Source organism: Ciconia boyciana, chromosome 1, assembly GCF_034638445.1.
Source record: "Ciconia boyciana chromosome 1, ASM3463844v1, whole genome shotgun sequence".
In the NCBI taxonomy this organism is placed as follows: Eukaryota; Metazoa; Chordata; class Aves; order Ciconiiformes; family Ciconiidae; genus Ciconia; species Ciconia boyciana.
The window spans coordinates 212792632-212818108 of record NC_132934.1 but is presented as its reverse complement, the minus strand read 5'-3'; the positions used below and the strand labels follow the sequence as shown (position 1 = coordinate 212818108).

At 37.9% G+C, this 25477-nt stretch overlaps 1 protein-coding gene across 3 annotated transcripts in view; it reads left to right on the top strand.

Annotated features, from left to right (window-relative positions):
* Positions 1 to 25477, top strand: part of DLG2 (discs large MAGUK scaffold protein 2) — a 1049275-nt gene that overhangs the window by 475642 nt on the left and 548156 nt on the right. The gene's annotated exons all lie outside the window — the stretch shown is intronic.

Genomic DNA, 25477 nt, shown 5'->3' with positions numbered 1-25477 from the left:
TCTCTCTGTTATCTCAGGTGACTATGAAATATAGAAGGTTTTTCTGTATGTGTGTCTGGTGTCCTCTGATATATCTGGCTGGGCAAAAAGTGTTTGTCTTCATGGTCAACCTGTATATTAAACAAAAAGAAATCCATTTCTGAAAATTACATTTGCTCTTTAACAAGACTGCAATAGTTTGAAGATGTTCCTAAAACTTCTCTCATGGAAGGAACATGGGTGGAGTGATGAACATGATGGTTTTCCTATTTTTATTTTCTACTAGGCCTAGGAAGGGGAAATAAAGAAGAATATTTTGTACTGGAGGTGGTGATGTTCTGGGTAATGGTTTTGTTCAGGCAATTAACTAAGCAGCAAACAAGGCAGATGGGCTTTGCTCCTTCTGGTGCTCAAAGCCTGTGAAATGGGCATCGCTTGCCTAGCAGAGTGATTACAGTGCGGTTACAAGTGAAAGGAAATGTTTATTATTAAAGATTGATGTGAATGCAGCTGGTGTTCATTGAGCCTTCATGGAATAGCCACGTGAATTAATCTTTGTCATCTGCTCTTGTTCTGGTGTGTAGTTTGTATGTCATTTGTCTTTTCATGTTTTAGCGGCTTTCCAGGTTGCTTACCTAACTTCTACTGCAGAAGCAGTATCAAGCAGCGATATATCTTCTTACACTGAAGTAGATCAACTTAGTCATTTGGAAGGGATTACCTCCATGTGGCCTCTCTGTAACAACAGGGGACAATCACAGACAAAGCAATTTCTTGCCTGTAAGGGAAACATCCCTGCTCCTCTAAGGCTTCTTGAATATTAAGATTATAGTGGTGCTTCTTATTCGTGAAAGTCAAAAATAGCTATTTTGCTTCACAGATGGAGACTTCCAAGTAAGGCTGCATGGTCCAAGCTGATAATGTAGCTATGATGATAAAAAGCTTATTATTAAGTGAGGTGAAGGGTCTCTCCAGACATCTACAGCTGCCTTAAAACAGCTCCCAGCCTAATTTGCTCTTGTGACAGGAGAAAGTTGGTTTCTGCTACTGTTTTCTGAAGCGATGGGAGGAGAAAAGCTATATAGTATTTCCTCCTGGAAATCAGTGTCTTCTGCAAGTTCTCTCCTCAGTCTGAGGATTTCTGTCTTTGACTGTGTCCCTTTCCCTTCTTTCCTTCAGATTCACAGTGTCTCATGCCTGCCACTTAATAGTGTCTCATGCCTGCCACTTAATCTAAATTTAGTAATTTGTCTCTTCAGATGGCTTTGAAGTTCCTGCTTTCTTTCTCCCGTAGTCTATGTCCTGTCTTTTAACCTTCAGTAGAGAATTAGCTCAGGAGGCTGGAGTAAACTTTCTGCTAGAGCTCATGGCACTGTGGTACCTTTTCTGTCTGAGATACCTGCTTTGGATTCACTTTTGTTTCTGGGAATTGACTGAAATCCCTGTTCAGAAGCTTTTTGTCATGGTGATTTCCACATAGTTGAGAAATAGCATTCCAAATTCTCCAAAATCCAAACAGAATTGGTTGTTGTCTTGAATTATAGACTTTCCACCCTATAGTCTGATATTGTTAAGTATTCCGCTCTCTTCTCAGCAGTATTGTGTAAACATGGCTGCACTGAATAATGCTCAATCTGAGGCATACCGCCTCTCAACCCATAGCATGCCTTCCTAGGGACATGTAAAATACTGTTTTTTAAAGATTGGCTGGATAAGCTTGCCTGTAATTTAAATATTTCGTTGCCTTGCATGAGAGGTGGAACTGCTGGAATCCTGCTCTGAGGATATATAACAAATGCTGGTGTCCAAATACAGCCTGTCAACTTAGGAGTGAGAAGACACTGGCAACTGCAGTGGGATAAAGCTGTCAGGAAACTCCACCGAGAGCTGTTTGCACTGGAATTGTTGACTCATTCTGCCCCAGTTTTCTGAATACAGGTCAGAGCATTTGGTGCAAAGGGAAAAAGTGTGTAAATGAAAGTCACAAGTTTGCTTGTACCAAAAGAGGGACCACATCACCTCCTGTGTCACTAGGACTGTCTGTCTGACCGGCCACCCAGCCGGCAAGCGCGTTGCGTGAGCAGGGGGTGGCTGCCTGGCTGAGTCGGGGTAAGTCACTGCCTGACTGCATTTCGCTGCCTGAATTTCACTGTGGGGTCTGCAGCACCAGGGTGCACGTCTCAAAGAATTTTTGAGGCAGTCTTTTGTGTTTAGTGGCTGCTAAATGCCCTGACGACAGGATGACTTGCCCAATATTTTTCTTTGAAATAGTATCATAAAAGAAAAATGTTTGAGCATAAAAATAATCTAGTTAAGATGTTTTGGAACGAAAGTGTTGTCCGAAGGCCAAGCCACATATCCATCTTAATCACATCACTTTTCCTAATTGACTTGAGTTTGGCAGAGGAAAGAATTGCTTGTATCCATACATTTGTGTTCAGTTGGAAAGAAATCTGCAAAGACCATGCAATCAGAAAACTACCCTTCAGGGTGGCTGATTCCAGCCCCCACAACCGACCAGCACCCACAGCCATCTCTGGAAGCCGCAAGTGTTACACCTTGTCAGTAGAGGTAGACTCCTTGCTACCATCACCCTGCCCGTGCCCCCAAGTTTCCAGTGAACATCTCAGTGTGCATCCCAAAGCCAGCCTGACAGCTTGAGCACAGACTTACATCATTACAGTTACAAGTTGTGTGGATGGTTGACGTTCAGGCAGAGAAACCATGGGGCTGTCTATACCCCTGTGTACATCTCTAAGTAGAAGATTCCAGGGATTCTTGAAAGACTTTCTAACCCTCAGAATGGAAGGATTCAGCCCATCTTGAAGACACGTGTGATTCAAAATGCCTGACATGGTACTGTGTTGCATAGAACAGATGCATCTTAAATTTTATATCAAGTTGCTACATACAAATTGTTAAAGAACTTGGCTGTAATTTCATATTCCAGATTATGTGGTTTGATGTAGTCCAGAAATATCTTCATGGAGCTTATCATCATTGGTTCCTTCAGAAGTTTTTTATAAAAAGAATTTTCTTTAATGACCTTACAGTAGTTTTGTGTGCTGAATAATCAGAAATCTGGTCCTCAGCCATTCTGAAAATCTCTTTGAGACACTCAGATACTGATTATGATAAATACTGTTTAGGAATGTGAAAAGTTTTTCTGATATTGTCATGTCTTGTTATCTTTCAAGTACCTAGAATCTAGTGTGCACTAGCCAGATTACTTCTTTTCAAAAGATAATGATGAGCAAGAACAGTTGTGCTGACTCTCTTTTCACTGTGATTTTTACTTTTGTCACTTCAGATTTCTTGCATGAACTTTGCTTTTCCACTTTTCTACTACTTTCCTTCCTGCAGCATTTCCCGGACACTCAACTCAGTTCTGGAAAATGCCTAATTTTAGAAAGCTGCAAACCTCTGTTAAAGGTTGATCTACTTATTAGTGTGGAGAAGATAAAATTTACAAAAGCTTCAGCAACTTTGAATGTCAAACACTGAAGTTTTAAAGGAAGTTTTCAGTTATGTGGCTGTATTAACATTTGGGAAAATGCAAACATTCGAGAAAGTTTGTAAAAGAGAGAGTTGCTATACTAAGATGATAAATGTTCTTTGCAACTTATGGAGGTGATGAAAGGTGTTTTATTAATCTGTTAAACGAATAACTATGTAATGTAGTGAAAAGAGAGTTTGAAATCCTTTTCTTGCACTTTCCCTCGTTTGACACTAGATGGTGCAGTAAGCTCAGAATCCTTTGATCTGCAGCTCTAAAGCTTCAGTGGCATGCTCTGGAGGTTTTTCTTCCATGGCTTAGAAAGTGCTAATTCAATAAAAATGCCTTGTTAGAAATTAGGTGCCTTCTGAATCCCTGGTGTGTTGGGAAATCTGAATACAACACAACCGTACCTGAAATTCAGACATGAAAGTTCTGTCTCTAAAATGAATGCGCCACTCTTTCCCATCCTCCTAGGAATAGAGCTAATCAGTGTTCATTAAATGAACAATAATTCTGGCTTCTAAATGAACCTTATTAGTATTATTGTGGTGTTAGATTTCTTTTTTTTTTAAGTATATTCCACTTTCTTTAGATAAGCTTAAAGGTAAAAATCCATGTAAGGATCTTGCATCTCCTTGGGTGCCTGAACATTTTAAATGTCAGGCTATTCCAACTACTATCTCCATTTCCTAATTTAATGCAAGGTTTGAGTGTAAGCTTCAATGGCAGTTGTGCAAAAACAAGTAGCAAAGTAAATTACTGTTATTATCTTAGCCTAGGATATTTTTAAACAAGGATATTTTTAAACCTCTTCAGTTGCCTCCTCTTTGATGGCCTCACTTTGTAGAAGGGAAGGAGCTGCTCTGGATATTCCTCGTATTTTTTTTCTGTCCCAGGGTGTTGTCCTGCAGCTCAGCAGGGTTGCTGACAGTTTATAGAAAGTCAGGACTGATGGAATGACTTTCCAGGGGAGAAGGGAAAAACTGTCTCCACATGAAGCAAATGGGCAATTCATTTGCTTAGCGGTCTCCAAAGTTAAGGTTATACATGGATTGACATTTGTGCAAATTGCTTTTCAGAAGAAGGAAATTTGCTTCTCCCATCACCACAGCACATTGATTCCATTTGTTCTTTTTCCTTGATGATGGCAAAAGCCCCTATTACTTGAGATTATCCATTACTTCAGATTCTCTGTATCTAGTGGGGAGAAGATGTGTTGTTTCTGCTCCAAGCCAGATCTCTCTCTTTCCCAACTTCCATCTTCTGGTGAGTGTGTAAAGTGTTCTTTGCGCTCCTATCATGCTTCTTTTTATCCACCTGGGTGCAGGAAGGTCTTTCCTGGGAAGGCTCCTGGAATCTGGCACTTCCCTTTTCCCGTCTTTGTGAAACAGCTTTTTTGCCATCTCCGAAGCCTGCCTTGTCCAAGTGTGAGTCAGACCTCGCTACAGTAGTTGCCATGCTTCTCTGACAAATTAACAAAGATGGGGAAAGAGGCTCTGAGGATAAGCCTGGATGATTAATTAATTTGTGAAAAATGTCTTAGCCTGAGCTTCCTGGAAACTGTCATAAAGAGTAATTTTTTGTGACTAAAAATGTAGATTAGGTAAGAGCTACTTATTTCATGAATTAACATTGCCTTCAATAAAAATTGAGTTCTAAAGACAGTTTGGATAAATAAGGTCAAAACATTCTATATCGATTTTTTTTTTTTCAGATGCAACAGTTCCATTTCTCAATCTGAAAAGTTTTGGGACTATTTTTTTACTATTGAATTCTGTATGAAAAACTAAGTCATGCACTGGTCACAGGTACTGTGAATATAGCAAACTCCAAGACTCTCATGATGTTGCAGTGGATCACCTGAGCTATATATTAACTCGAGATGTTGCTGCACAGAGCTGCAAAACATTAGAAAGTACACTCAACAGGCCTGTGTAGCTGTTTTAAATGAGCAAATGCAGGGAAGTCCCCTGCTTACGTAATTGTAAATACCTTGGGCTACCAGGGACCCAGATTGCTGTGGTTTAGCCCCAGTTGGCAACCAAGCCCCACGCAGCCACTCGCTCACCTTCCTCCCCCCGTGGGGTGGGGGAGAGAATCGGAAGAGCAAAAGTAAGAAAACTCGTGGGTGGAGATAAGAACAGATTAATAATTGAAATAAAATAAAATAATAATACAAAATTGTAATGAAAAGGAAAACAATGAGAGAGGGAGAGGAACAAAACCCAAGGGAAAAAAACAAGTGATGCAACCGTTCACCACCCGCTGACCGATGCCCAGCCCTTGCCCGAGCAGCGATCGCTGCCCCCCGGCCAACTCCCCCCAGTTTCTATACTGGACATGATGCCATATGGTATGGAACAGCCCTTTGGCCAGTTGGGGTCAGTGTCCTGGCTGTGCCCCCTCCCAGCTTCTTGTGCACCCGGCAGAGCATGGGAAGCTGAAAAGTCCTTGACTCGTATAAGCACTACTTAGCAACAGCTAAAACATCAGTGTGTTATCAACATTATTCTCATCCTAAATCCAGAACGCAGCACTATAGCAGCTACTAGGAAGAAAATTAACTCTATCCTAGCTGAAACCAGGACACAAATTTACACAGGAAAAGCTGGTTGCTGCAGCTTTCAGCATTACCATTCCTGATACTCCTGCATAAATATAGCTCCTAGTGCTTTTGGGGAGATCTTCTAACTGTGCTAAGAAACCCCATTTATTTTTTCAGAGCTGCTGAACATCCTTAATTCCTGTTGCTGGGGAAGAACCCTATGTTAGAGGTGAAGTTCAGATAGGGAAGAGAACAAGATAGGGCTGAATTTGGTTTAATTTCTGTTATTCAGGTGTGACAAACAGTCGAGGCTCTGCCACAGCACAGGCTGTTCTTCCAGAGCAAAGATGCTGCATTTCAGAGGCTCTTTAGAGCCATGAAGGACTGTGAGAGGCTGATGCTTTGTTACATGTCAGGAACAGAAGTCTGAAGTTTTCTCTTGCAGTTACAAAATTAATTGGGGTTATATAGAAGACATAATAATGTATGCATGGGTATATTAGCAAGCCATCTAAAATTTAATCTTGCATCCTTTTCTTTGCTTACACTGACTACATTTCATAAGTATAGCTAATCTGCATGAAGTCTTTTGTAGCCCCGGGGTGGCTCAGCCCAGTAGCAATGATCTTATAATAGTACTTTTGATCTCTGTCCTGGTAGCTTCCTAGCTTTTGTGTTTGGGGTTGGTTTGGGTTTTTTGGTTTTTTTTTGTCTTTTTTCCCCCCTCTCCTTTTTAATATGCAGTTATTGGCAAAGGCCCATGCTGCAGTCTGTATCCATTAGTGAATTCCACTGAATATTCAGGAGGTTGCTTCATTAAGATACAACACTTGTTACATGTTTAATCATGTACTGCTTTTCTCTTATCTCTTACTGTAACAGCAGATAAGCATATATCATAGATCTGTATCTGTAATCTATGTTTTTTTAATATAAAAATGCAATCGGATTAAAAAGAGACAAAGGAAACACACAAATGTGCCTACGCTTGTTCTTGCTCTTAGAGAAGCGGCAAAAGTAGCTCTGAATTTTTATTTTATTTCATTATGTTTCAAGGTGAAATAAGCAGCTTATAAATTATTATTCTGAAGAATATTTTGTATCTCAGTTTCATGTGGGTGGGAATGTCTTCCATTTTTGCAATCCTTGTCTTACTCTGAAGAAACTCCTAAAATGGTGCAAAATTTCAACGTCACAGTGAAGACTAATGAAGAATAGTTTTTGGGTTTCGTCATCATAGCTAAGTCCGTTGTTTTGTGTGCTTGATTTTTTTGCCTTGGATTTCTGATTGATGGCTTTCCACATGATTTATGTTGTTGCAGACAGTATCTTGTTACCTTTCTAGCTTCTGACAGAATTAAAAAAGAAACCAAATAAAATTGCTTCTGTCAGTGGGTGATTTAATTGGAGAAATCTCAGCAACTTAAGGTAAACCTCAGGCATTGCAACTCTTTATTTTTTGGCAACATAAATGATGGCATCTGATGAACATAAGCAAAGCAAATTCTGACAGTATCTACCAGCCCATTATATGTAGTTAGATTTGCCTGGAGAATAAAGAAAGGAATTTTCAAAGAATTTGAGAATATTTTCAGTCTATGGACACTGTTTACTTTATATGGGCCTCCTAGGTATTGAAGGTCTTTTCAAATGTTAATCTGAATTGCAGTTTCAGGAGACACTTTCTGTTCTTCACATACTGGGTGCTTTATCCATTTGTATTAATTAGCTGGTTTATCTCTTATTCTTTTCAGATAGCAGATTTCTCCTTAAGGATACTCTTGTTCCTGAGTCTTATTTTTTGAAAAAAGTCTGATATATTGCAAATATTTCTGGCCATGTCTCTCACTTGTAATCAAGAAAATGAGAGATTTCATGAATCCTTTTTTCTCCTTGTCTTTCTGTAATGTTTTGCATAGTACTGGTTACTCCTTGCTTCCCTGTAATTCATTGAACTGTTTTTTTCTTTGCTGTACTGGCCATATGAAATACTCACAGAATATAAAATAAACAGAGAGGGATGTACTATTATGGGTACTATTAAACCCACTAAAGGTGGGGTTTTTTCCATCTGAAATAAATGAAATATATTCAATAAATCCATGGAATCACTACTAGATGCTACAAACATAAGATTTGTATGTTCTCTCAGTTCCTTTCTTCAAGTCTAGGAGTACAAGAATATCAGTATATTTGTAAAGCATCTGTAATGAGGTTTGCCACCTTTCCAGAGTGTTTTGTGACCTACTGATGAAAAGTGCAATAAAGCATCTTGGCATTATTAGTCAGACTGGAACAGGAGGGATTTTTCTCAGAGATGTCAGACAGGTTTAACACCAGTTGTTTCCCTAAGCTCAGTAGCTGAAATGCCCTTCTGTCAGCCTTCAGCTACTGCTGACACTTGGGAATGTATTCTACATTTTAAATGAAACCTTAAACTGCCGTAATACCTTTTCACTGAGGAATATCCTGATAATTCGCTCACTCAGTAGAAGAGATATGCGTTTATACATCCAATGATGTGACACATCAAAAACGTTCTGTTTTTTGTCAGTATCAGGTGTAAAATAAAGCACAAAGCAGAAGTTTGCAGCTCCAGAAGCTCTGGATGGGTGCAGCCTCCAGCACGAAGAGGACAGGATCTGTTTAGTCAGACCTTACGGAAGAATATCTTGGCAGCCTGACTAAGAAGTGCTTAAGCTAATACACATTTTGTTTCCAAGTGCTTCCTTTTTAAACTCCTCTTTCTCGTGGCTCTTGTTTCGTCTTGCTGTAATGTAGCTTTGTGGACTGTGGAGCTGTGAAAAAACCAACAGAATTTTGGCATTTAAAAGAAAAAAGATCTTTCTGAACTGACTATTATTTTCCAAGTCTTTTCAATAATCTAGTCTAAATAAGAGTTTTAGAGATTATTATTGTGTAACATTGGTATCAATAGCTAATCGAGACTTCTCAGAAAGATTTTTAAATGGCACGCCTTTTGCCATTTAGTTCCCTTCGACATACCTATTTCAGCAGATCATGTTACTTGGTTTCTAATAATCTTTTAAAGGCAATATTGCTACTGAAGCTGATGCAGTTGGGGGAAATGTCAAAAAATAGCCAGCAGGCCTGATGATTCAGGTGACTTTTTTAAGATCTGCACTGTTTACTAACGTGATTTCCCACCGTACTTTTTGCTGTCTTCTCCCTTCCCATGCTATTGTTTTTCTTTTCCATAGTTAATCAGCGTACCTTTTTCTTGTTACTATTCTGAAATCTGAATTGCCTTCAGGATCCATTCCTGTATTTCTCCTTTAGGCATTTCTTCCTTATTTTTCTGTTATATGCATTCCTACACCTACACATGGATCTTGTTAATACTGCGAGCCACCCACAAAGTACAAGTTTGTACCAGGTAGCTGTTAACATGTAACGATTGATGTCCTTCTTGTTCAAGACAATTGCACTCTTATTGATAATTTTGCTTTTTGGCTGCTTTGAGCGAATAGGAGACATGGTTCTCCCTGTCTCCCCTTTATCATACATGATCTTTATGGATAGTTTGTGTTGATTTCTCTTACTGATGGAGGGTGGGTTTTCTTCCCCCAAGCAAAACCAATGTGAAATACACTTGAACATTATCAAGTCCAGTGGACCACAGTTGCCCACTGAAATGGCAGCACTCTGGGCAGCTTTTATTCTGCTAAGACTTACAGAAACTCTAAGCCACAGCAGATCCAACTGATTTTTTCAACAAACAGACTCAAGCACAACGAATTGCACGTTATCTTTGAAATGTGAATGGAATGTGTCTTTTACATGCGTAAGAACTAGAAGTTAGTTTTTTACGTTGAAGTGTGTTATGCAGAAAATGACCACATTCTCAAAGAAAATGTACATAGCTGATTTTTTTAAAGCTTCCCTTCCACTACAGTTATACTAAACATCTGCCTGGATCGTTGCATTGGATTTAATCAGCTCTTAGTGGTTGAAGTTTGTACTTACAAATAAAAAATTCATTAAACCTGATAATCAACTTAATAAAATTATTATAATTGATAACATGACATAGGAAAGGCTGGAAAGAGTGATGGTGTTTTCAACAAATAAAGAAATTTCTGCTTTGAAGTCAGTGTCACAAATTGTGTCTTTGATCAAGTAGATGAGCAAATGCCAAGGAGGGAAACAGAATTTTCAGTGATAGTACATAGCATGTGAGTATAAAGGCTTATATTAATTACTGGGAATCAGCCAAAATAGCTCAGAGTTAACAACTTAACACTCTAGGAGTGTTAATGTCATCAACCAGCTTCTGAAGATCACACTTGCATCCGATTTCACGTTCAAATTGCTGCTGTTTCCTCCTTAGGAGTTGTTAGGCCGTTGGTTTCCTTTGTTATTTTGCAACAAATCCACAAACTGAGCAGATCTGCACTGAATTAGCTGAAACTGGGTTATTTTCCTAATTATTATGTTCATAATTTTACTTCTGTTTTGAAAAGGCATAATTTTTTTCAAAATAATGGAGATTTGCTATTTACTTAAGGCAAATGGGAATGAGTACAGTAAAGTGCAGATAAGGGTGTTTCTGCATTTCTTATACTTTGCTAATAGCTGTAATGTCAGAGAATGTCTGAAAAACTGGCTGAAGCAATCTCGGTTAAAATACCCAAGACAGGTTTCCATTTCTGAAAGTGCTATTTACCTACACTCTCCTAAAGATACTGGGATTAGTGAATTTTAATCCTGTCTCTAATTTGGAGTGTAAACTAGGCCACAAGGACTACTAAACGCTTGTACCTCAAACACTAATAAAGAAATAGAGATGCATATATAGAGAAAGGCAACAATCAACCAGGCAGAGCATCACATCAGTATTTATGTTTCTAAACAGTAGTAAAAAAGTGTTGAGCAAAGCAATAGAGCATCAGTATGTCAGCCTATTATTGCTATTAAAAAAGCGAAGTGTTGGGATTTCTTTGGGAAACTTAATTTGCATCCAGTACTCTCTTTCAGCACTTCACGTACTGGGAATTTCCACATTTATACCTTTGGAGGACTGTGCGTGTCTGTGCTTAGGGGCTATATCTTCCTCATTTGGAGAGCTACATAGTCTTTTTGCAGTGTAGCTGCAGAGAAGTGGGATAGATATGTTTCAAAGAATCACAGAATCATAGAATCATAGACTGCTTTGGATTGGAAGGGACCTTTAAAGGTCATCTACTCCAACCCCCCTGCAAGAGCAGGGACATCTTCAACTCGATCAGGTTGCTCAGAGCCCCATCCAACCTGACCTTGAATGTTCCCAGGGATGGGGCCTCCACTACCTCTCTGGGCAACCTGTGCCAGTGCCTCACCACCCTCATTGTAAAAAATTTGTTTCTTAAATCCAGTCTAAATCTGCCCTCCCTTAGTTTAAAACCATTGCTCCTTGTCCTGTCACGACAGGCCTTGCTAAAAAGCCTGTCCCCGTCTTTCTTTTAGTCCCCCTTTAAGTACTGGAAGGCTGCTATAAGGTCTCCCCGGAGCCTTCTCTTCTCCAGCTGAACAACCCCAACTCTGTCAGCCTGTCCTCATAGGAGAGGTGCTCCAGCCCTGTGTTTCCCACTACAGATTTATCTTTCAGACCAGAATGACTTAGAAACTCAACTGGACTACAGAGCCATAGGAAACGTCATCTATGGCTTTCCATAACTTTTCGTATACTGACTTTATCACCATACCTTTTCTTCTCATACTTTCTTGCTGAAGTGGAATGACGCAGCAGCTGAGTTCCTATGCAGGTCATTAGCTCAGATCAGGGGGGATCTGAGCCAGTTTGGAGCTACATGCAATTGAGGTAGAGAAACAGCCTGAGGAAAATGCAATCCGGGCTTTGCCCCATTGCTCTTTTCCTGTCTCACTCTCACTGTCTCAGAAAGTTTTTTCATTTCTTGCTTCTGGTACAAGGTTTTTGCAGGAAAATATATTTTACAAATAGTTGTGTGTGAGGAACCCTGAGAACGGAGGTTGGCAGTCAGTGGCTGAAGTGCACATTGATATATGCAGCCGGGGGGAAAGAGCCACAAACTGTGTACAATGATAAGAGAGATATTTGAAAATATTTTAGAGCCTACCTTTTGCTACCTGACAGCCTGACTTGACTTTGTAATTCCTTAACTGCTCACACCCAGACCATTGATTTGTCTGCAGTGTTATTTAAACATATATCTTTTGACAGTACGGTAATATTAGGGGTGAATAAACTAGAGTATCTGGCATAAACCTGGTATCCCAGCATGCATAGAGATCATCTCACCTTTTTCTCTTTTTTAACTCACTTATAGCTATCTTAATACAGATAATTCTGGCAATTGGAACCCAGGTTTTACTCAAGTTATTCAATTAAGCTGAAATTGCTTGTAATGTGGTGCCATAATTGTAGCAGAGGCATCGTTGGAAGACGGTAAGTAGGTGAGATACTAATTAAATTCTTCTGAACTTCAGTAATTTAATATTCAAAGGAGGCTGAGCCCATACAGTAGCTGCTCATTGCATTGCCACTAGGGATTACAGAGGAAGAAACCTTAACAAAAATAGCAGCCTCCAAATGATTTTTGCTGGACTTGTATGACTGAAATTTGGGGTTTATTAGTATTGCTCCACGGTTCTAGATACAAACACGGTGGGTCACATCCGCCTGTGGGTGAACTCTCTGCAGACTTCAGTAAGATCATGAGTGGGTGGATAAGTACAAAATTTTCCCAAACACTGCTAAACCCGGGGATGACGGTTGTGTTTATATATAATCTTGAAAAGCCGGATTCTTTTATATTCAAGCTTTTGGGAAAAGAAGGTTTCAGCCTAATTTAAGCAGGAATACAGCTCCCTTTGATTTTTAAAGAACTGTAAGCCACAAACTCTTTTAAATTCTTTTTGAGAATCTCATCTGATAATAAAATGAGAGGTGTGGGAGGGGATGAAATTCATCTGCTCTTGGAGTCACCCTCCTGTAGCACAGCTCAGATCATCTTATCTTTGCTACATGAAGATTATTGACCAGGTTATTAGTGCAGTCCTTCCAGGCCCCTGAATACATCAAAGCAAATATTCCACTGCCCTTCTCATTATAGCTATCAGTAATGATCTAAGCAAGACTGGTCCAGAGATTCCTCCCTAGGTGCATATTCTTTCGAAACCTCTTAATTCAATCTGAATGATGATGATGGTAATTTAGATTATAGTGTTACCCAGGGGCTATGATTGTAGTGCAGGGGTCCATTGTCCTAAGCACTATACAGACAAGGAAAAGCTTAAATGTTGTGATACTGTGGAGTTGCCCAGGCTAAAACCAATACAAGTGAGCAGAAATTAATAGGAATCCCTGTGTATATTCATATTTTATCTACTAATCTATCTACTATAATCAAATTATATCTACTTTTAAACTATTGTATAATTCCTTTGTAATTTCTTTAGGTGAAGATGTTCATATCTCAAGGCTGAATTATAGACCAATGCTATCTTATTACATTTATTGGCTTTTTCCCATTAGCACTGTGCTGATGCTTTGCATCTTGCTGAGTAAGAAACACATGGACAAATATACACATTTTGAAAAAAAAACCAACCCTTTGGTGTTAATGGAAAATGGTTCTGGGACTAGAGTCCCTTTTTAACTAAAGAGACCTAAACAGTAAGAATCTGCCATGATTACCCAATATAGAAATTAACCCCCTAACTAACATACCACCACTTACTTAATGTGTCAATTAATTAATGTCCTTGAATTAATTCTGCACGTGTTGAACTAAGTTGATGAGTGTTACTATACTTTGAATTAAATGGGTTTTTCAACATAATTTTCATCATAATGGTTAGTATAAATGAGTTTTCTTAATTATGGTAGGGTGAATGCTTCATTAAGAAGCTTGAGATATAGTATAACAACGTTTGGCACATCCTTGTGGGGACCCTTTGTTTGCAGGAACACCCATCTCCCCCTCTCCTCACAAACCCTTTCTGCTGATGTTTGTTGGCTTACTAGGTATGATATTGAAGACCTACGATAGGTAGATGGCCTAATCCAAATTCTCCATAATATTATTTATTAGACCATTATAGTTATTACTTAGTAATGGGTTTAGTGTTCTGACACGCCTTCTGGGAGCACTGGTGGAGGCATCATGGTGTACTTTAATTCTGTTCTCTGGCAAAGTCTTGGGGGCTGCAGTGGCATTTGAACCTGTGATAAGAACTTATTAGGAAGAAATAAGTTAACAGTTTGCCATATAAACCAGAAAATCACTAGGGCAACACTTTATGGAAAGTCAAAATGCAGAATTTGCAAGAAGTCCTTATACTCTGGAAATGCTTTCTCTTGCCCCAGAATTGCCTGTTTGCTTGGGCAGGCAGTGTCTTTTCCAGCTTCCCTTTCCTGTAAGCTGTGTGGTCGCCTGAATGACTGCTTTGACATCTGTTTGACTGTGGGGAAGGAGGGAAGTTTCACTAGCTGAGGGAGATGGTGGTAGAGGCTACCCGGGCAGCTGCATTGTGGCTGAGTCTGGGGCAAGAATAAACATTTGAGGGAAAATTAAAAAGATGGAGAAGCAAGGAAATAATATTCTTCATGTTTTTAATCACACCCCCATCCCCAACTTAACCTTTCTATGCCCTGCGTCTACTCTGCAGCTCATGCTTCACACTCTTCTTGCAAATGTTACACCATGAATAAAGATGGGCAAAGTGCTGGGGGCATTGGACAACGGTGTTTTGCACTGCTAACATTGCTAAAGGACTAATTAGTGTAGGTGCAGTGCCAGACCATGTTGACCCTGTCTATTCATGCTGTATTTCATTCAGTCTCATCTATTTTTCCAAAGTGTTAAGGTCATAGAGTAGGAATCTACCACCCCCTTGTCCTCATTGTCTTTGCTTAGCCTTGAACTGTCAGTGTCAGCGGCTCTTCTGCAGCTTTGGGAGGGTTGCAGGGGTCCAAACCACTCTCCTTAGAGTTCCCAGGATCATGAATGTGCATCAGGGACAAAACCTGGTCCTAGAAGCAAAGAACTGTATCTGCTTGGTACAGTCTGTTTTCCAGAGATATAAGTAAATTTGCAGTTGGGGTAATTTAACTCTAGATTTTTAAGAGGTGGTGGTATTGTATATTTGCAAAAGAAAAATAAGTAGACAAAAATCTTTCTCTCTTGCAGGTAGTATTAATTATATAGAATAAGATGGATGATGGGTAGTTAATAAAGATGTACAGTACCACAGCTGTTCCATTCAGAGAACTGGATGGCAGCAAACGTTTATCCGTCTTTTAAGAAACACAAGTGATTATTTTGGGAATTACATGTCAGAAAATCTGTGCCAGATACTTTTAATGAGATAAATGTAATGGGATTGGAACCAAAATGGGAATAGCTTCTATAAAGGAAAAACAGGTTTCTTTTAACTTAATGGAATCTCTGATAGTGTCAGTAAATTAGTAGTAAGTGGAAAAGAGGCTGAAGTCATTTATTTGTACTTACTAAATAACTTTGACAAAGCCCCATCACTCTAAGCCGCTAAGGAAAGAAAATATTTCTGAAAATAAAATACAAAGGAAGATTAGAATCTAAGTAATCAAGACAATTGAGAGAAATTAATGGACTATTTGCAATATGGCAAAAGGAAAGCTAAGGTTATTCTAAGACAACCTGGACCAGGGAAAGACTATACACATTTTGAAATCTGTCTGAGACTGGGCTATAGAAATACAAATATTGTAATTATTTATGAGGGAAATAACTAGACAGGAACAGGGCACTTTGCAGATGGCACGCAATTATTCTGGATAGTGCAAACAAGACAAAGCTGTAAGGCATTTCAGATGAATTAAACAGATCTGGAAGAAGAGGCAGATGATAAAATGTAATTTTGAAAAATATGCATATCTACAATGGAAAGGGAAATATAAATTACTCATACATACTTAATTAACTGAACGTTTTAGAGATGGCTTATAGCTTTGTGGACAAATCAGTAGTGACTGAATCCACCAAGCAAAATGTTTACAAATGAATGGCAAAAATCAAGAACTGAAATATTGAAAAAATTCTCATGCCATGAGTTCTATAACATAAAGCTTTTAGAAATAGAAAAAGAAGAAAAGGAAATAAACAGATTGCAATGGGAGAAGGAAAAAGGTGGGGGGTTTTGATGTTTTGTCAACAAAGTACTGTATTAGGCCATGATGCTGATTTTTGTCCCCTTCTCTGATTTTCTTCCCCTTTGGTCATTTTCAATCAAATCTGAAAGAGGTCAGTGGTTGAAAAGAAATTCCTATGACTTCCATAAAAAGAGGTAACCAAATAGAGGGAAGATATAGCGTGAACTTATCTCGTTTTAGATACCAGTGAATCAATCCAGGTAAGTATGAGAGGTGGCAGAGTGAGAGAGAAAGAGAGAAAATGTGAGTTTTCCACCACAGCTTCCATCGGAGCTAACGCCTTATTAGACATCAGAATTTAACAACACAACTCAAAGCCATAGGAAGGGAGGCCTTGTTTATTCTGCTGCTCATGGGTCTATTTGTTTGAAATCTGGAAATATTTCATGACAGAACATGAAAAATCAGGACCCCTGATAGGAGATAAAAAAGTCAGAACATATGAATCATATGCAACTGTGCAAATGGACAGGAAATTATATTTTAGTAAGGTTTTCATTTAAGCCATAGGGTACAATGCATGTTGCTGTCCCATAGGTCTCTCTCTGATAAAACAGGTCTCTGTTTAATAGAACATAATAACCTGTCATATATAACCTTTGCAAGGTTGTGCAGATTGGAAACTTCAGAAATCTGCTAGCTCAGTGGTAATTACTGGAATCTGCAGAAGGAAAAAAAAACAGCTGCAGTGTTTGAAATTCCTCCTTAACAGGTGAATTAGGCACACTAAACTGCAAGATAGGCTTAGAAGTTGCAAGTTGTTTAAAAATAATAAAGATTTTCTTTTATTCGTTTTATTTTTAATTCCTGGACTCAAAGGTCTTATGGTAACTGAAACTATGAGAATATGTTACTCTGTAAAAAGACAGATTTTTCCCATAATTACATGCCTCCAGTTTACCAGACTCTCAAAAAAATGAATATTGGCATCAGTGGCAGTATGGTCTTAAATGCTTCATAGAAGCAAAACATGATGCATTGTTTTCAGTTCTTTACAATTCACTCATACATAGGAACCTCCACTGCTATTTTACGGTACGTTTTCATACCAGAGATATATGTTCATTGTATGTATAATCAAAATAAAGTTTTATGCGTGTGTATCACTTGAAACTTTACTTGTGAATTTTATTATGTATTTTTATCATGCTCTTAACAAAACTTTAACGTTTTTCTAACAAATAGATCACTGAGAAGGAATTGCATTTGGAACATTCCTGTTACCCTTCTGCATCATTGACTGATGAGATCATACAGGGATTGAGAGAAACAAAATATATTTTAGTGAAAGTAGTCTGGTTGTCTACTAATTTCATTTGGTAAAAGCTGGTGATAATCATCTTGTTAAGTTCAGTGTAGACTTCAAAGCCCTCAATGAATAGAAGGAGTAATTTTCTGATATCACCTTAGGGGTGGCACAAGTTAATGCACAACTTCACTTGCTCTGGAGTTACTGCAATAAAGCAAATAAAATTATAAAGTTTTTCCTATTAGTTTACTAGTCTCAAGAAAGCCAACCAAACAAAAAAAGCTGATCCTACAAGACAGTGATATCTTCCTGTGGGTTTTGCTGTACAATTTGACACTTTAACTTGTTCTAGAAGCAGTCTGCTGAAATTCCTAAACGTTTTGTGATACTTCTGAAATATTTCAGGAGTTGTATCATGTTGAAATATAGGGAAAAACTGATTCCTTTTTCTCGGTTTTAAGTGACATGGCTGCAACAAAACTATACTTTTCAGTACAAAACCCCCCCCGACACGTGCATATTTGTTGTCAGAAATGATAGCTTAAAGCTAAGAATCTAACTACACGGAGTGTTTACCATAAGTATAGATGGTGACATTTTTAATAGTAAATTTGCCACAAAACCCTGTTTCAGTCTTACCTTAAAACTCTCTGCTGTTTCAAGTCAAAGTCAACAAATAGTTTCATCTGAATAAAGGAGGAGAAAAAAATCAGAAATAACAGTGTTTTGTGTTGACATTTTTAATGTAAGGTTCGTTGGGGAAAAATCAAAACATTTTATTTCAAAGCTGCAAACTAATTTTGGACTTGTCTTTTTAAACTGGCATTCCAACATGGAACAAAATATTCAAAAGTAAAAGTAGTGAAAGAAATAATGTTCCCCCTTCCAGATAAAAACTTTTCTGTTGGACTGAATGAAATATTTCAGGTCTACTTGACCTGATTTTTGTCTTTCTTTGGTTATTGAATGAATAGTCCATTATTTGACCAGGTTTACAGGGACTATGTGACAAAATATGTATGGACTTTCTGAGAACACATGCAGCAAATCTTTTCGTTTGGAACCTTTATTTTGATTTATGAAGATATAGAATAAAAGTTACTTTCACACCTTAACTACAGACAATTTCCACACTGAGTACTGTGAACTCTAGAACAGTAAACTTTCAGTGTATGCAATGAACCATATATGGCTGACTTTGGCAAAATATACAGTTTTGCCACATAAATACTGCATTCCCATTCTGCGCTTGGCAGGATGTGCTGGGTTCTTTGCCAAATGTTCATGAGACATCCCCCCAAAAAAAAAACCCAAAGAGACTCACTTGTCATCTTGTCACTGAGGTTTAAACCTGGTTTTGGAAATGTTCAGCTGTTTAATATTGCACATCTATGAGGCTTTTTAAGGATAAGTCATTATGTGTCCTTCCAGCACCATGGTCCAAAGGATAAGGAGAATATGGCTTGGAAGGGAGAGATGAGAGGTACCATTTCTGGCTTTCTATGCAGTTTCTATACAGTTTTAAATTGTTATGGGTCAATTTTTCAGTCTTAAGTTTTCCAGCTGAGGTATCTGGTGTGCTGACAGCCAGCTCTGAGGTCAGGGTGCTACGCGATCAGGCAGCGGGAAGGCTGTGTGGCAAAGTCCCTAATGGATATCACCTATTGTGTACTCCACTGTAGCTTGAATTCAAATTTTGGCATTACCAGTTCATAGCTCTGTGTTCCTCTGCTATGCCGCAATCTTGGGTTACAGTCCTTCCTTCTCTTCCCCCACCCACCCCTCAACAAATGAAAAAAGACAGGATTTAAATTAACTCAGAAAGGCTTTCTAAGATCCTATCTTCTGTGAATAATACTTGGTTCTACTTACAGTACTATATAAATTAAAACTTCTTATATTTAGAGTCAAAGGAAATGACAAACTTTTTCTTTTTACATTTATAACATACCTAGTAATTAGTTACAGCGGATGTAGATTATACTCTGACAAGTACTTTATAAAATGTCATTCATAAACTATTTGCCTGAATCACCTTTTATAGACTTTACCTTTCTAAATAATTTGGTGTTTAAAAAAAAAATCCTCTGTATATGATAATAATTATACATGCCTGATCTGTCATGACATTTTGCATTAACCACAGTAAGGAAAAAATTGAGAATCAGCCAGGCAAAATATAACTCTTGTCAAGTGTGAGCAAGTCTTTTTGGAATGGGGGAAAAAAGATGGTCAAATAACAAGTGATGAAAGCATCAAACCCAAAGTGTTTAGTATTGTATTTTGTTGTAACGGTGTGCATGCATAAGTGTTACTGGGCATATCCATATTTTGGCAGAAGTCCTGATTAAAGTCAATGGGGAGTTCAGCCTAAATGCCGTGTTATTTTCCATTACTTGGAATATTGTCAAAATTGCATAAACAATGTGCCTTTTTAATTAGGCACCTGGTGTAAAATAGAGTTTCAAAGGGCATTTTACTGATGTGTTTTAGATGAAAAAAAGATTTATGGCACAAGAGACTGAACTATGCGTGTAGTACGGTTTGTTTAGCTACCTTTCATTTTGCATAGATAAGAGGGAAAAAGGTTTAAAACTGGGCTGTCCTGTTGGAAAAGCTTTGGAGGATTCCAGTCAAGGGTCTTTTTTAAGACTTGCTTGATATGAATGATTTGGAAAAGGGGTGAAGCACCTTCTACTGTTTCAGCTGTGATTTCTTAAGCATTCTGCTCGAGTAGCATCCTGTGTTATCTATATGACTTTGCATATAACTTATTAAGAATTTCTAATGTATCATAATTTTCAACTGAATGCACAATTTGATTTCCAGCTTTCAGACAGAGATCCCTTCATTTGTTCAAAGCTTTCTATCTTATTTAACTTCCTTAGGAAGACTGAAAAACAGTTGACAGTCATATTTATATATGTGTGAATGTATATGTATATGTATTATATAATATATTTGCAAAGAAGCCTAAAAATCTTTTTTTTTTTTAAATGAAAGGATAGATATGTTTCTTAACTTCAGTCTTTTAAAATAATCCAGAGTTTTCTCCTCATTACAGTGCAGTGTGTGCCTCCTTTAGGTAAAACAGCTAGGCAAGTTTCTTCAGAGAGACATTTAGAAAATATATTTTAACACAGTAACTACTGTAAGGTAGAAAGGAGGGTAATGGGTAACACATACAAGGTGCAGAGGGGGGCAGAAATCTTTTAAAAACTGAACAAACAGTAGATAAAATGAAAAGAGACCAGGACTGGAACAAATGAGGAATTTGTAATAAACACTGGGGAGAGGATGAATAAATTATTGTGAAGACAAAGTAAGATATGAGGAAGACAAATGAGAAAGCCAGAAGGAATGAAGAAGTTGTGTTGTAACAATTCAGTGCTACCAGTTTTAGTTTCGTCCTTCTTTAATCTTTCCTTCAAAACCCTTTTTCTAATATAGTTTTGCTTTCAAGACCTAAATGGGAAAAAGTGTATCTTTTGAATCAGCCTCTTAAATAGTGTGAAGCAAAAAGGAAGTTAGTTGTACAATTCCAACTGAAACACACCTTCATAATTCTCTTTTCCTTTCTTTTGGGGCATTATCCCATTTAGTATTTCATGCAGTATAATCATGAGGGCTACTCACGTATGCCTTTGCAGTAATAAGGCTTCTGGTTTCAGGTGGTACAGGGGAGGACCACATCCTTATTTCCACAAACAGTATTAATTGATTATTAATTATCAAAAAGGTTAATGATCTATTGTATCTCTGAATGTTGTGATAGGTTTGTTTACCATCAAAAAGTTTCATAAATTCCAGGATGTGGAGAAAGACCATATAATTTTTTTTCTCTATCAGCTGCCAAAGAAAATGATTCCTCAGTTGTATACCTGCCAGCTTCTTGTTTAACTAGTGGAGACCAAATGGTCTTGCACAGGGATTCATCTGACACTTACGCTAGTCCTTTGACTCCTTCACCTAGGATATTATTTTGTGGTAACTTTTTCATAGGTATTAGTTTCTTGGCTATTCTAGGTTAAATTTGTTGAGGAAAGTGAAGTGGACAAGAGATACTCTAGATTACAACACCAAAAGAATGGGAAGAACAGTCACCAAATGAGAAATATAAGTTCAAGAAATATATATATTTACTTTTATATATACTTATTTATTTATCAGTAAATAAATATATTGAATAACTACATCGATTCGTTTTGCAAAATACTGCCCTAGTGTACTATAGCTAAGGTTTTTCTAAAAAATACATCAGGAATAAGACACTAGCTTGGGATGTTCAGAAGAGTTTAGCTGCCTCTTTAAAAGTGAATTAGATTAAACCAGAGTGAAAGCACTCTCATCACTGCTAAGTTAGGTAAATCTGAATGCATAAATTTATGGACACTTAATGAAAACATAAACTAGAAAACACACTTTCTGGCTAACTACTGGTGGCCGTTAAAATGAATGTGCTATGTATCAGCTAATCATAACACTTGATGCTAAGAATATTTTAAAAATGCAAAAGTTAGTTGTTCTCTCAACATCCCTGTGTAGCAACTAAGTCTAATTACACCCTTCTACTGGTGAAATGGGAAACTGGAACAGGCATAAAGATCTTAAGTCATTGGTTAATGCTCGTGGTGAAAAAAGGATAAAGAACAGAGTTGCGTAACTTCTTGACCACACCTTGGCTGGCCATTACACTTTACATAGTGGGCCATGCAGATAGTACACAGATTTGAAAATAGCACCATGCAAAGTTTATCCTCAAACACAATCACATTAGAATAATGACTACAACCTTCAACTAGAGTAAATCCATTCTTCTCCTTTCAGAGCAGAGGGAGAGTCAAGCACATTAAAAAGCTCATTGATTAGATGTCTCTGAGGCACATGCTGCTGGAGGATATACAAACCTCAGTGAAGGAATCTCTCTGTTGGAACAACTGGTATTAAATTATGGTATATCTAATATAGATGTTTATTATGAAAAGCATATTTGCAATTCTAGTGTTACTGTATGTTGTAATTTAAGGATTAAACCCAAATTTTTTTCTTAGCATTGTCTGTTTCCCCTGTGAAAGAACTACTGATGCAGCGTATCCAGATTAAGATCGATTAACAATTCTGTGAATTTTGCCCAGCAGCTATAATCGTTGGTTGCCTTAGCAACTTGCTAGATTAAATCATAAGCTAAAATCCAGAGGGTTCAATTAAAATTTTTGTTGAAATTCAAATTCTTCTCAGGGTGAAATGACCACTGATTCAATATGCACTTGAGAATTGTCAGAGTTGGCTCCTTTTTCTTCAGTGTAATTTATTACAAATGAAACATAAATGTAATATAATACGCAGGAAATATTTACCTATTGCAATTTACTATTGGTGCTGATGCATTAGGAATAATGAAGCTTTGTGGTTTTGTTACGTAGCAAGGCACAGGCTAAACTTTATCTTGCTGAAAGAGGAATCTAATTTATCATATTCACTAGGCTATTTTTCCTGTATTTGATACTGACCTGAATTTATCGTAGCATTGATCCTACACATAATTTAAGAAGCAGTGTTTGTTAATGCACTTTTGATTTATTATGCTAGGGTTTTAATTCTGAAATGGGCTCCTAAAGGACGGTGGTTTGTTGAATGTTGAAACCATCCACTGTCTAGTTTGTGGCTGCAGAGCAGAGCCAAGGTTCTCTGTTCTGTTCCTCCAGGTCCAGTTTGGATGTTTTCAGTAATTCCTGGCTAAATACAAAGGCCTGTTCACCTCCTTTTGACCATACTGATCTTTCTGATAATGATTTTCTTTTGACTATCTTGTCTTTCAGCTCTTCTAGCTCTTTTTCTACTGTCCTGATGACCATTTCTTTGGGCAGTTATGCTTTTCCCACAATGCTGTTGAGGGAAGTCCTGTTTATTGCCCATCAGCCTTTCTCAGAAATGTCTTTGCCTCACAAAATGACCTCCAGGTATTCCGACATGGTGCCAAAAAGTATCAACGCCAAACTATTAACCTGTTGATGCTAACCTTGCACAACTCTTGCCTTTTGTTTTCCCCCTTGCACAAAAGGAGTGAGAGATTAGTAGATTAGTACTTTCTATCTTCACTTGCCCTAATGAAAAGTCTCCTCTCTACTTATCTTCCATTGTTGTGCCTCAGGTCTCACTGAAGACAGACTATCTGTGCAGACACTAACCATATACCACCACACACAAGGGAATTCAGAACCCATTTTAAGCAACATTTTGTGTTTTCTTACTTTAATCCTCCTTAAAGAGTTAGCACCTCTTTTTCCTCAATATATAGCTCTGACCTCCTTTATGGACAAAGATGAGAAGATGAAGATGAGAGGAAAGGAGGTGCATCTTTTGAAAGAATTAAATAAAGTCAAATAAACAGAAATAAGTAGAGTGAAAGAAAGGTAAATGTTGCTGTAATGTTCCAGGCACCAAGAGAAAAACAGCGTCTACCACTTACAGTGGTAATGGAGGAAGCCACCCCTTTCATTCTCTGTTTAAGTTCCTCCATTACATTTTGGGTTTTGGTGCATTTCCTAGATGTTAGCAAATCTACAGACAAGATACTGAACAGCTATTCTGAAATTATATCTATCTCAGTTGTGCTGAATACTAGTGGATTTCATAGATAAAAATGATAGTAATCAGAGAAAGGAAAGTTGATATAAAATTTAATATATCGTATGGATAAACCACCATCACTTGGCAGCTGAATATAAAGACAAATCTGAACTCCTTTGGGCCCTCTGTCAGCAAGAAATCTTTGCAGCTATATTTTATTCTAAAAATTATCCCTTGAAACCTTTTTAATAATTCTAGCAGTTATAACAAATTATGTTAAATTACAGAGTAGGCCTAAAGCAAGACCCTAGAAGCCTCAAAATTTTGAATCTAGTTTAGGACATAAAAGTGTAGCTCTGGGAGAAAAAAGTATAGAATAGAGTATAGGAATTAAAGTATAGTGAGATAAAAAAGAAGACTGTGACTAGAAGATAGTTCTTTCACACACTCTAAGTAGTCCTTTTTTTTTTTTTTTTAGCATACTAAAACCTTTGTATATGTTTTGGCTGGGTAAGAGGAATTTTCAGGTCATTAAAAGCTTATTAATGAAGTTTAGTGAAAATGAAAGTTCTGCTACCCCTTTTTCTGGAAAGTACTTTCTGGCTTTTTGGTGTCAGTTTTATAATCAACATGTACTTGCAATTTGAGAAACTCGCTATTTTTGTTTTATTTAATATTTATGATGGGTTTTGCAATTCCAGCACAGAAATCTTGTGCAGCAGTGCCCCCAATAACTGCACTGAAATGTAGGTTTGCTAAACTTTGCTGCTGGTGTTGGTGAGAAATCTGTTCTGTTGCTGTGTTATTTACAGAGCTGTTCTGCAGTTCTACACCATTCTCAAATTACTGGAAGAGAAGGCTGTGGGGAGACCTTATAGCAACCTTCCAGTACTTAAAGGGGGACTATAAGAAAGACGGGGACAGACTTTTTAGCAAGGCCTGTCGTGACAGGACAAGGAGCAATGGTTTTAAACTAAGGGAGGGCAGATTTAGACTGGATTTAAGACAGAAATTTTTTACAGTGAGGGTGGTGAGGCACTGGCACAGGTTGCCCAGAAAGGTAGTGGAGTCTCCATCCCTGGGAACATTCAAGGTCAGGTTGGATGGGGCGCTGAGCAACCTGATCGAGTTGAAGATGTCCCTGCTGTTGCAGGGGGGTTGGACTAGGTGACCTGTAAAGGTCCCTTCCAATCCAAAACATTCTATGATTCTATGGTTCTACGATTCTACTTTCTTTCATTTTAAAATCTTCATTCTGGAATCACAAGTGCAAAACTCCTACTAGCTTCATCTGTGCTCTACATTCCTTTCTTAATTTCAATTACTAATTTAAAATGAATCAACTGGGAGTAGGCCAGAGGAAAACTTATGTGATGAATGAATGGGTCTCTTTCTTGGTTTCCTTACCCTAAAATAAAAAAGGCTAAAGGGGAAAAAGGTGGAGGAGGTTTACAAATAACT